This window comes from Dendrobium catenatum, unplaced genomic scaffold (assembly GCF_001605985.2).
Source record: "Dendrobium catenatum unplaced genomic scaffold, ASM160598v2 fragScaff_scaffold_916, whole genome shotgun sequence".
Taxonomy (NCBI): domain Eukaryota; kingdom Viridiplantae; phylum Streptophyta; class Magnoliopsida; order Asparagales; family Orchidaceae; genus Dendrobium; species Dendrobium catenatum.
Genome location: NW_021319378.1, coordinates 166225 through 178778, shown reverse-complemented (window position 1 = coordinate 178778; position 12554 = coordinate 166225).

Below are 12554 nucleotides of genomic sequence, written 5' to 3'. Positions count from 1 at the left end.
ACCAAATCGCCCAACTTTGTAGCACTAGGCCAGTACCACAACTAAAAATCACATCAGTGGGGTGGCAATGGAACAATTATAAGTGATGATCTAAATAGAAATGATGATTCACCAAGAGTTTCATAGTTCTACAAGCATAGTTTCATAATGTTGTGGATTACTACAATTGATACTCTTAATTTGCAAAACTCCTAATGGATACTCCTAATTACTGCAATGGATACTCCTAATTTGCAAAACTCCTAGTTTGATTTTTTTAACTTACGAAAATTTTATCATCTTTTCAATGAAAATTCATAATTTTATTTTATTAATCATTCAAAGTAGTGGCTAATTTAACTTTTTTTCATTATTTTTATTATGATAATGAATTATATGCAATGTGGATTAGGACTATAATATTTCATGTTACAAAAATATTTTATTTTCCCCTAATACTCATTTATTTATTTATTTTGACCTTAAAAAAAGATAAAATCAGGATTGAATTATGCTGTTGATGGAGGCATAGTTGAATAAATAGTAACATGTGAATAGAATATTTGAATCATAGATATTTGAATATTTAGCCTTTTATGATTTTAAGGAGATTATGTGCATGCAGTGAAGTTAGCAAAGCTAATTATAACTTCACTAGGGTTCCAATTATCTCATAGAGACAAGAAACTTTACATTACTTAATAAAAATGATAACATCAAAAATATTTCAACTACCTTCAAATAGGATCCATCCTAAGAAGGTGGCTAGTGTTAATGAAATCAATATCTCAAGCATCATAACCTCATAGGTAGTTTCCCTAGTAAGGAAGCCTGATAATTTAGGAGTAACTTCTAGCTTGGTAATACTAATAGAGAAGTAAAAATATATATGGTCAAATATGCGAGCCTTTTATTCCTTGTGAAGAATTTTTAAACATGGTTAATACTAGCTAATGAAATCATTATCCAAATATCTGTAATACTGATTTGAAGAACCATTCAAACCTTAACTAAAATAATAATTAATTTGTAGGAAATAATCACTAGCCAAGTAACCAATCAAATCCTATAGATAACTTGAACCCTTAATAACCTAATTTTTAATACCATAAACCAAACATTTCTTTTTTGGTTTACTTTAATAATCATTGTTAGGATAAAAAATTTACTTATAGGATTTACTATTGTAGATGTGGACAAAATTATAGAGGCAAGAAACACTGAATTTTATGGTGATTGAAATTTGTCCAAAAATAGGTTATGAACTAAGGGGGGTTGGGCTGGTTTTAAACAATAAAATTTGGATCTTTAGATTTGCATTGGGTTTGATAAATAGATTTGTTGTTAATTTGATTTGGTAAATGTGCCAAGGGAGTTTTAGTTTGACATGCTCATATCATTCATAATCAATGATGATTTTCTAGTGATTGAACATATGATCAAGTTACATTTAGTGGGGACTATCAATTGCAAGATTTTATGTTTGATTTAGCATAGATTGTAAAGTTGTTTACGATGGTCAATGATTGATAGGACTTAATTTTGAAATGGTCATATCAATGAATATCATTTGTTGATTTTCAGGTAATTGATCAAATGACAATTAAGGGTGATTAAGAGATGATGGATTTTATGTCAGTGATACTAGTCACTTTTCCATAACACAATGATGGATCAAATTTTGTATTTAAAAAAAAGTTCAATGATTGGTGTATGATGATTAAATGTTTGATGTGGGAAATTGACCTCCCTCAAAATTGAGGTTATCAAATGGACCTCCAATAGTTGTGGTGAACTTGAAATATAATCACATTTTTTTTGCATTAACCTAAGTGATTAATATAATTTTAAGAGATTTCAATAATCAGTTGCCTAAAAGAAAATGAATCCTAAATAACGAAATTTATTTTTGAACAAAGATGGTTCCATAGGGGGCTTACTCAACCACTAGTACATTTGGATATTATAAGACTTATAAGTCTTCTTTCTAGTTCAAGAGAAGGGATGAAAATGTTAGGGGAGTCAAACTTATCTTGTTAAACTATAAGGCATATTCCAAGAAAGGGAAAATCTATGAGGAGATTCATACAAACTTGGAAGATTTGGATTTAAGATTTATTTAGGATTGTCTAGGAGATTCTTGCTCCATAACTAATAGATGACCATAAAGAAAGGAAGCCTAATTGTGGGGACACACTCCTAACCTCCAAAGATCAGAAGATCACATAGAAAGAAAGCCCGTATTAGGGATTTACAAAAAACCATAGAGGATCAATTTAAATTAGAGTGGTACAATGAGGGCTTGCTCCACTACTAATAGGTTTCAATTATACTAGTATGGTGTCATGAGGAGCTTAATGCACCACTAGTAGATTTTAATGATACTAAGATGGTGTCATGAGGGGCTTGATCCATACTAGCAGATGATCATAGGAAGAGGAAGCCTATATTGGGGGCTGACACCTAGTCTTAGAAGACTAGATGGTCATATTTAAGGAAACTTATATTGGGCACTCGCAACTAACCACAAAGAATTGATTTATAAACTAGGATGGTACCATAAAGGGCCTTCTCCACCACTAATAGTTTTAAATGATACAAGGATGGTGCCATGAGGGGCTTGCTTCACCACTAGCAGATTATCTTAAGAAAATTAAGCCTTTATTGGGGACTTATGACCTAATCTTATGCACAAGTTTCCATAAATATATTCTTTATTCTTCAAATCTAGCATATTTGAGCCAAATCGGTCTACAACATGTTTAATCAACCTAATAGATCACCATTAAACCTAAATTGATTCAAACCATCATCAAAATTGTTTCAATTTCATCAAATTAACTTAATCGAATTAAATTAAACCCAAATAGTCTCAAACTACTTAAATCTAGTTCAATTCAGACTCAATTTCAAACTAATCACTCAAATTTTAACCCAAATCAGTTTTCCAAATCATAATAATTAAATCAAGTGTTGATATTTCATTGTAATTGAAAATGTTGATCCTCTTTAATACTTAAATGTGTGATATCCTCAAAGAGAGGTAGAAGGAGAGCAATGTCAATCTTCAGTTATTTGCATGCTTTTAAATGATACAAGGATGGTGCCATGAGGGGCTTGCTTCACCACTAGCGGATTATCTTAAGAAAATTAAGCCTTTATTGGGGACTTTTGACCTAATCTTCTGCACAAGTTTCCATAAATATATTCTTTATTCTTCAAATCTAGCATATTTGAGCCAAATTGGTCTACAACATGTTTAATCTACCTAATAGATCACCATTAAACCTAAATTGATTCAAACCATCATCAATATTGTTTCAATTTCATCAAATTAACATAATCGAATTAAATTAAACCCAAATAGACTCAAACTACTTAAATCTAGTTCAATTCAGACTCAATTTCAAACTAATCACTCAAATTTTAACCCAAATCAGTTTTCCAAATCATAATAATTAAATCAAGTGTTGATATTTCATTGAAATTGAAAATGTTGATCCTCTTTAATACTTAAATGTGTGATATCCTCAAAGAGAGGTAGAAGGAGAGCAATGTCAATCTTCAGTTATTTGCATTCTTTTGATCCATTTAGCATAATGGTGAGGGGCAATGAAAATTTTTTTGCATATTTTTCCCCTTGGCATAAATTGAAGTCCCTCTCAATTCTTCAACATGAATGAGCCCATCGTAAGATTCCTCCTCGTCTCCTTTTTATTGCACTAGTGCAAAGTCTACAACCCTCCCTCATCCATGGCTCACTAACTTGACCCTCAATCCCCTGCCAATTCTAGCTTCATGTACTCCTTCCATCAAGCCATAATCCAAGCTATTGTCCCGACCCGACCTCCTACCTACTCCATCTTGACCACTCCAAACCATGACATGCTTCTTTTCCCAAAGCCATACAATGGCTTCCAAGATTTAGGTTACCACTGACAATCATGCTAGCTAAGCGAATTGAGCCTAACCCCTCAATAAGTCCAGGCCACCATCATATTTTTGTACATCCCAATCAACACCGACTAGCTGATCTACCTTCATGAATAGGTATCTTCTTCCCCTTTCTCCTCCTTCCTTTTATTTCCATTTCACATTTTTCCCCCTATTTCCCTTTCTTCTCCGTCCTATACTTCTTTTTTACTCTTCTTATTCCATGTTTGAAAATCCATATCAATACATCTTCTCCATTCAAGGATAGTAGTTGCAAAATCCTTGATTTACGAATTAATAAATTGTTCTATCTTATTTAACCAAATTATTACACATGTCTTATTTCTCCTATAAATAAACATGTATCTTTCCCTTGATTTCTTTTCTTAAAAATAAGATGAATAAATCAAGGAAGTAAGTTGTATTCAAAATAAATCATTGTCTTCAATGTATATGAGATTTATATGTCTACTTAAGTTCATATGTCTTCCATTTCACAACTATTATATCAAATATAATTTCTAAAATGGATGATCTCGTAGAATGTGAATAAGCTCTATATCAATGTTTAAGTTGTTTGGAAATAAATCTTTACATACAAAATCTACAAGAAAAAAAATTTGCACTTGTTCATGGTTTATATCATACAATATGCGATTAAAAATTTCACATAAAGATTATGAGAAGTTATACTATCTTTTACAAAATTCATTGAAAAGTTTTGTATTAATTTCCACTAAGAAATAGGATGACTTTTTGACCAAATCAGGATGATGACTAAGCTTATCTATGTTTCATCATATCTATGCATCTAAAAGGTTTGATTCATTTTTAGAAGATGCTATGAAAAATATTATTAAAAAATAAATTAAGTTACAACCTACTAAGTGATAGCATCCCTATCACATTCCTCCTTCAACAATAAAATAAAATCAGGAGGAATCTTATTACATATAATTTCATAACAAAAAAAATCTAAAGAAAGAGCATGGTTAGCACAACAATCAGCTAACTTATTACATTCTCTCTTAACCAAATGAAATAAAACTTGATCAAAGTCTTTGAGAAAAAATAAATCTTCTTCCGTTAAGATATCTTCCTTTACTTCTTCTTTATTCATCAAGCATTGAACAAACTTGATCACATTTTGATTGCCACCTTCTATAATAATTCCTTTATCCTCATACATCCATTCTTGAAGAAATTTCCTCAAGGATAAAATGGAGAGCATCTCCAATTGCAAATAGCTAGAGCCAAAACAACATAATAGTCTTCCTCTATGATCTTTGATAGCACCTACTATATCTTCTTTATATGAGCTTAATAAAGAAGCATCAACATTTAGTTTAATCCATTCGGGTGGAGGAGGATACCAAGAGTAAGATAACTTAGACAGCTAGTTAGTACCCCAGCAATTCGAATATAGATAACTAACTGAATTTACTGCTACCACTATTGTTATGTCATCTTTAACACCATGTTTAAGTTTATTTCTGCTTTTCCAAGTAAAAAAATAGCAAAATAAAATAAATTCCCCAAAAATGCAATGGACTTTGATAGATTATATAATTCCTAATATCATTCATCCATTCTAATAAAAATAGGAACATTAAATCCCCATCTAATTAGCAAATTCAATAAAACTCACAATCAACTATAATGTGTATAGAATTTTCAATGGATTTGCATCCTCTCAAACACCCATTAAAATCTAGCTATCTTATATAAAATAGAAAATCATTTGTTGGAATTGCATTAATGTTTAACATCCACCAGAACAATTCCACCGAGGCCACAATTAAAGTTTTTAAACATCTCCAATTACTTTTTTTTTCAATGAAAACACAACATTTTTTTTGTAACAAGAGCATAAATAGTTTTACCTGAACATTTTGACTTTAGCTCCAGTTGATCTTCATACAAATCTGGATAAATTGGGATGGTGACAATTATATCTATCAATTGTTGACCAAAAAACTACTTCAACTTTGTAACATCCCTTTCACCTTCTCAAAAAAAACCTTAAAGGAATTTAGTATCATGATCTAAGTTAGCAACAAATGTTGGCCATCTTTCAATGCTTTTATCTGAAATCCATAAATCTTCAATCAAATTATTACTAAAGCCATTTGAAACTTTCCATATGATAATTTGTTGCAACAAGTTTGCTCTATTTAATAATATCTTCCATGTATGAGAAACAAAGCTCTTCATTTCATAATTCCAAATATCCTTTCCATATTTTTCTATTAAAGATCTGTTAAGAAAAGAATAAGGCTTTGTTACAAAATTCCATTCAAATTTGGCCCTTAATGGACCTACTCTAGCAGCTTCTGAAATCACCCATTGACCTCTAGATTTTTTGTTTTTACATAAAAATTCCCATGAAGCATAGTGAATACCATGACTATCTCCTTACTTTTGGCATAAAAAGTCCCTACATACTCTATCTAAATCATTCAACGCTCCAAAAGGGACTAGAGAATGAGTAGATAAAAAAGTAGGAAGTGAAAGAAAAGCATATTTTATAAGAAGTAATTTCCCTGCAAGCAAGATAAAATGGTTTCCCAACACATTTAATCTACTATAAGCCTTCTCTAACAGATTTTGAAAATCTGAGAATACTAATCTCCTTAATGAAATATTAACACCAAGATAGAACATTTCTTTGACAACTTTGGAACCCAAAATTCTGAAAAGAATTAGAATGTTTCTTCTTTTCACAGATTTACCAAAAAGAATAGAAGATTTCTGGATGTTAATCTTCTTCCCCAACCATTTGATGTAAGCTTTCAAAATTTTATTCACCTTCTTCACACCTCTAAGATTAACCTAAAATAATATGATAATATCATCAGTGTACCGTAATGAGTTATTTTTCAGCATTAGAAGCCACTTTAATTCCAATATTTTTCCCTCTTTCGACAAATGCATCAGAAAACAATTGTAAGCACATGATAAAAATGTAAGGAGACAAGGGACAACCTTGTCTAAATCCACTTCTAGCATCAATCCAATTACAATTGCTTCCATTAATCATGATAGAATATTTCAGACTTTATACACATTGTAAAAGAAAATTGGAGAATTTTCCAAGGAAGACAAAGTTCTCTAAAACCCGCTTTAAGGTGGATCAGCCCATACTATTATATGCCTTTTCCATGTAATTTTTAATCACCATCATGGATTTCTTTGATTTGGAAAATATGTACTTATTAAATATCTCTTGGGCAAGTAAAGTATGTGCATATAAGGAGTGGCCTCTAATAAAAACTGACTGTTCTTCAAAAATGATCTTAGGAATGAGACAAATCATTCTACTCAACAACATTTTATCCACAATCTTGTAAATATATAAGAAAAAGCTAATTGGTCTCTAATTAGAAGGATATACTGGATTGCTCACTTTAGGAATAAGAATAACTAAAGTTTCCTTCCACGCTTCACACATAAAACTAGAAGTAAAAAAAGGAATTGATTGCATTCCAATCATCTTCTTTAATTATATAAGATTTAATAAAGGTATAATAAATACCATCCGTGCTGGGAGAAATATTTGCTTCTACTTGTTAACAACCAACTCTTGTTCTTCTTTAGTGAAATCAGCCAATAACAAACTCCTATCTGCGTTTCCTAGCACCTAAGTAGGAATCAGCCAGCACAATTTCTCTCCTTCCACTTATCTTTAAAGAACTCAAAAAAAAAAGAGTTTTCAATTTGAATTTGGTCTTCAATCAACATTCCTTTGATGTCTTTGATTTGATTTATCCAATTACCATTTTTCCTAGCTGAAGCAAAAGCATGAAAAAATTTAGAATTTGTATAACCTTCTTTAATCTAATTAACCTTTGCTCTTTGATTCCAATAAGTATTAAGGCATCCAAGCATTGAATTTGGCTCTAGCACCTTGGACTTAAGCAAAAAAAGTTTATCATCAGAAAATCCTCCACCTTTCAGCTCCTCCACCTGCAAATCTAAAATTTCTTTTTTAAGCCGGTCTTTCAAAACATTGAGGTCCTTATGTTTAACATGCTAAAAAAAAATTAATCCTTCAAAGCTCTTTTAAATTTCAGATTAAGAGGTTGAAAAACATTGCCAAGAACATATTTCTCCCATGATTTAGCCACAATCATGGAAGAAGCTGGATAGGAAGCCTAAACATCTTCAAATCTCAATTGTTTGTTTTTTCTTAAAGAAGAAGAAAAAACCTTAACCATTATAGGATATTGATCAAATGCAATTCTAGCAAGATGATGAACTGCCATTAATTTGATAGCTTCTAAAGCAACATAATTCAAAAGGCAACAATCGAACCTTCCAAGGATCCTAGCTCCACCTTTTTTTATTGTTGCACCAAGTGTATTTTGGGTCAATCACCCAAACATCGTGGAAATCTCCTTTATTCATGAACATGTTCATATCCTGAGGACCTTGAGTAAGAACAAACTTTTTGCCTCCCCTTTTATTATCTTATGATAATAAATGGTTAAAATCTCCCCCTATCAGATAAGGAAGATTTTTGCCCGAAAACATGTCAAGGCTCCTCCATAAGATTCTCCTCTTATAAATATCTTTGCTACCATATACTATAGCAACCAACCAAACACCTTTGTTAAGGATTTTAGCTCACCTATAACAACTTGAGAAGATGCTTCTAATGCTGAGAAAGAAGATACATATGACATCCAACATACCAAAATATCGCCAGATAGCCCTTCCACAGGAAGAATGGTAGAAATCCCAATTTTCTCCAATCAAATTATTAACTTCAATTCTATTATTTGAAGTAATCTTTGTCTCAAATAACCCAACAAAGAAAATGTCAAAATCTTTCATAAATTCTTTTAAATAATGAGAGGCCTCCCTCTTCCTTTGCCCCTCTACAATTCAAAAAAGCTATTGATGACATTTAGGATTGGAATTGGGATTAATCCCATTCCTAATTCTCTTCAGCACATCACCCTTCCTAATCTTTTAAAGAATATTATATTTCCCCAAAGATTTGAGTTCCTTTTAGAGTTTGAATTTCAACACTCCAGATCCTTTTTCCATTAACTTTTTCCCCAAACCAGATGTTATATTATCAACATAAGCTACTTCTCCTTCTTCTAAATCATCAACCAATAGCTTAATTAATAGGGATCATTTTCCTCATTAGCTTCACAACATGATTCCAAAATTTAAATTTATTTTAACACTTTCTAGGATATCAAGAGCAACTAAAGAAGATACCTTAGTATCTGGTGCAGTCTTCTTTGGTGGAGTAAGAACTTTAGATTGTTGATCTAAATCTTCTTCCATTATCTATGAATTCCCACGAACTTCTTCAACTCTAGATACTATAGGCAATTTCTAATTTGGAATGATATCTACCATATTTTTAACTAAATTTTCCAAAGCAATGTATTGAGAGTCTTTGTTAAAAACTTGATTTTTTAACAAAAACTGGAGCAGCATTTAATCTCTTTAATCTGCCATTTTGCATTAGATTCCCTCTATTGTCATTAGAAAAAAAAACTTTCTTCTTCTCCTATTATTAACAAGAACCCAAAGGCCATATGAAGGTTCTTTACTCTAGTACTTAGGCAAGGAGATGTTATCCAAAATAGTTTCCTCATCAGATTTGGATAAATTCTTTACATAACAACTTTTTTTATTCAAATGACAATCATCAGTGAGACGACCAATTTTACCACATTTGAAACATAAAGAAGAATTTTTTTTATATTCTATCTTTTGAAAGAAACGGCCACCCAAACCTTCTACTCAAACACCCAAGGGAAAGTTTTTATCAAGTGACATACAAACACAAACTCTAGCATACTCCCTCTTGCTCCACTTTAACATGTTTCCATCAATCCATAAAGGAGTGCCTAAAATTGAAGCAATTCTTGCCACGTTATCTTCATCCCAACAAAGCAATGGTATGTGAGGCATCCTTAACCAAATAAGAGAAGTTAATCCTTTCAATGAAGAACAAGAAAAAAGAGGATTCCATTTAACAATGCCTGCTATGTACCCGTTCACAAACCATGGACCTTCTTCTAACACCTATTCTACTGCTTCTAGAGAAGAAAAAGAATAAAGAGCCCAACCTAGACCAAGAGTAGTTAAATGGAACTTCCCAAATTACAGTCATTAACTATGAAGTTTTGCAAATATCAAGTGAAAAGGCACTTCATTCCCAAAAACCTTCACCATAACAGAGAATTGTAATTTTTCTGAATTTGCTTTGACATTAGATTCATTGAACTTGACAACCACTCCATCATCAGAAAGAAAAGTAACTTTACTCGGCAAATTGACCTTAATATTAGGTTGTCTTTTCCATGGGTTACTAACACCCTTATCAGAAAGTTCTACAAGCTTATCCAGAATAATAGAGGGCAAGATATCAACTATTTTGGCCCCTTGAGCATTCAAACAAACAATTGATGGCTTATTCAAATCCTTTTTATTATTATAGGTCTCTATAGCAAGAGAGGAGGTTTTGCTAAATTATTACTAAACCTGTTAATGAAAATTTTCAAACCCGAAAAAGAAGAAGCCTCAAAATCATTCAAACTCTTCGGTGGGGTAGAACAAACTGAAGGATGAGGAGCCTTGGTCGATAAATCATTGACTATGTCTTTACCTTTTCCAATGACAAGGGATTATTTCTTCTTAGGAACATGTAAGGGTTCATTGATCTTCAAAGGATGAAATTTATTGGAGTTAATCAGAGAAAACACAAGGGGAGTGAGATCGAGATGGTGGACTCTCGACGTGATTTTGGCAACCAGCATTAGCCGTCGTATCCTCTAACGGCATAACAAAAAGACTGCCAAACAAATAGAACTAGAAAATTTTGAAAATAAGAGAATTTCTCTCTCAATGAAACCCGGAGCTTCTCTCACTAGCTTCTAAATTCAACTACTTAAAAAAAGTTTATGAGTTGGAGAAAGGTAAAGAGCTTATTTTTATTCAAACATGAATCCATATGCAAACCACTCTATTATTGATTTGGAAAAGTTCGCTTTAATATTTTTTCCCTAGGGAATGTAATGACATCATTGATTACTTTCATAAGAGGTATTGATTATGAGACCTAGTATCCGGGAGTGTTCTTGTATTTACCTTAATTGAATTTGTCTTATCCTTGTCCTAATCTGAAAATGTCCATGTGTAGTGAGTAAATTATCTGCCCTCACTCAATACCTTATAGCCTTCCCCTTGACATGAGAGAGGTAGAGATTGGTTGTACTTATAAAGTCTATACTACTCCACTAATCTTGGATCTACATCATGATACAATCTAATCGAACTGGCCAATCAGAACCATAAGTACCAACATCAATAATAAATGTACATAAACAGGCCAATACACCTAAGGCGCCAATACATATTTAAACTTATATCAACTAATAACCTATTAAAGCCAACATATGCTATCAAACTACTAGAACATCTACATAAAGGGCAATTGATCGATCGAACCACTAATACATCCCCAGATTAACTAACTAGTAGAGATACAAATAGATCCACTCACCTACTCACCCAAAGGACAATTCAACCCTCCAATTACTATTCTAAAGTTGCTGACGGACCGGCATAGATATTGAACCAGATCCTCCAATTGACTACATAAACAGTGGCATCAAGTATGTACCAATTGTACCCCCCCCCCCCCCCCCCCCAATTATGAATAGGATCGACATTTATGGAACCACAAGATACCCCACAGAACGCCAGTAGTAAAGCATATGATGAAGAGGCACATAAAGAGTAAGACCTATACATCAACAAATAATACATCAGGAACCAATGGACATAAACAACAGAGCAGCAGGCGTTAGAACTGATTGCAAAAGAGGGTAAATCGGCCACATTACCATCTGGGGAGGTCCGTTTGATATCCAAAAACTGCTTAGCAACAGTCGGACAAGTGGGTAATGTTGGGGTGAACCAAAAAAGTTTGGGTAGAGCCGGATCTAAGTGTTGGCTAGGTAAGCGTCCTGTAGTAAGAGGAGTAGTTATGAACCCTGTAGACCATCCCCATGGGGGCGGTGAAGGGAGAGCCCCAATTGGTAGAAAAAAACCCACAACCGGGTTATCCTGCGCTTGGAAGAAGAAGTAGGAAAAGGCGCGAAGCGATATAGTGATAGTTTTCTTCTTCGTCGCGGAACATTGAAAATCGAATTTTTGGAATTGGAAAGAATGTGATGGGCGAACGACGGGAATTGAACCCGCGCATGGTGGATTCACAATCCACTGCCTTGATCCACTTGGCTACATCCGCCCCTTCCTTTAATCATTCTATAAGTGGTGGCAATATAAAAATTATTCATAAAATTTCATCATACTATGATTGAAGGTTAAGTGGAGAAGCATATGTATAAGTGCATGCTCAAAGTTATTTTATCATTTTTTTGAGAAGCTGTTATATGCATATTTGTGTTCCAAATGTTATTAATACTTTGAATTTCAATAATGTATAAAGGTTGAATACTAGTAAAGCACACATACATTTCCCTTTTTCTTTTCAAATCTTATAATAAAAAGATGGGATATCGTATGTTCTTCAAAATTTATACAAAGTATGAATATTTCTAAATAATGATGCTTGAATGAAAAAAGTATCTTGTTTATAAATAAAATAT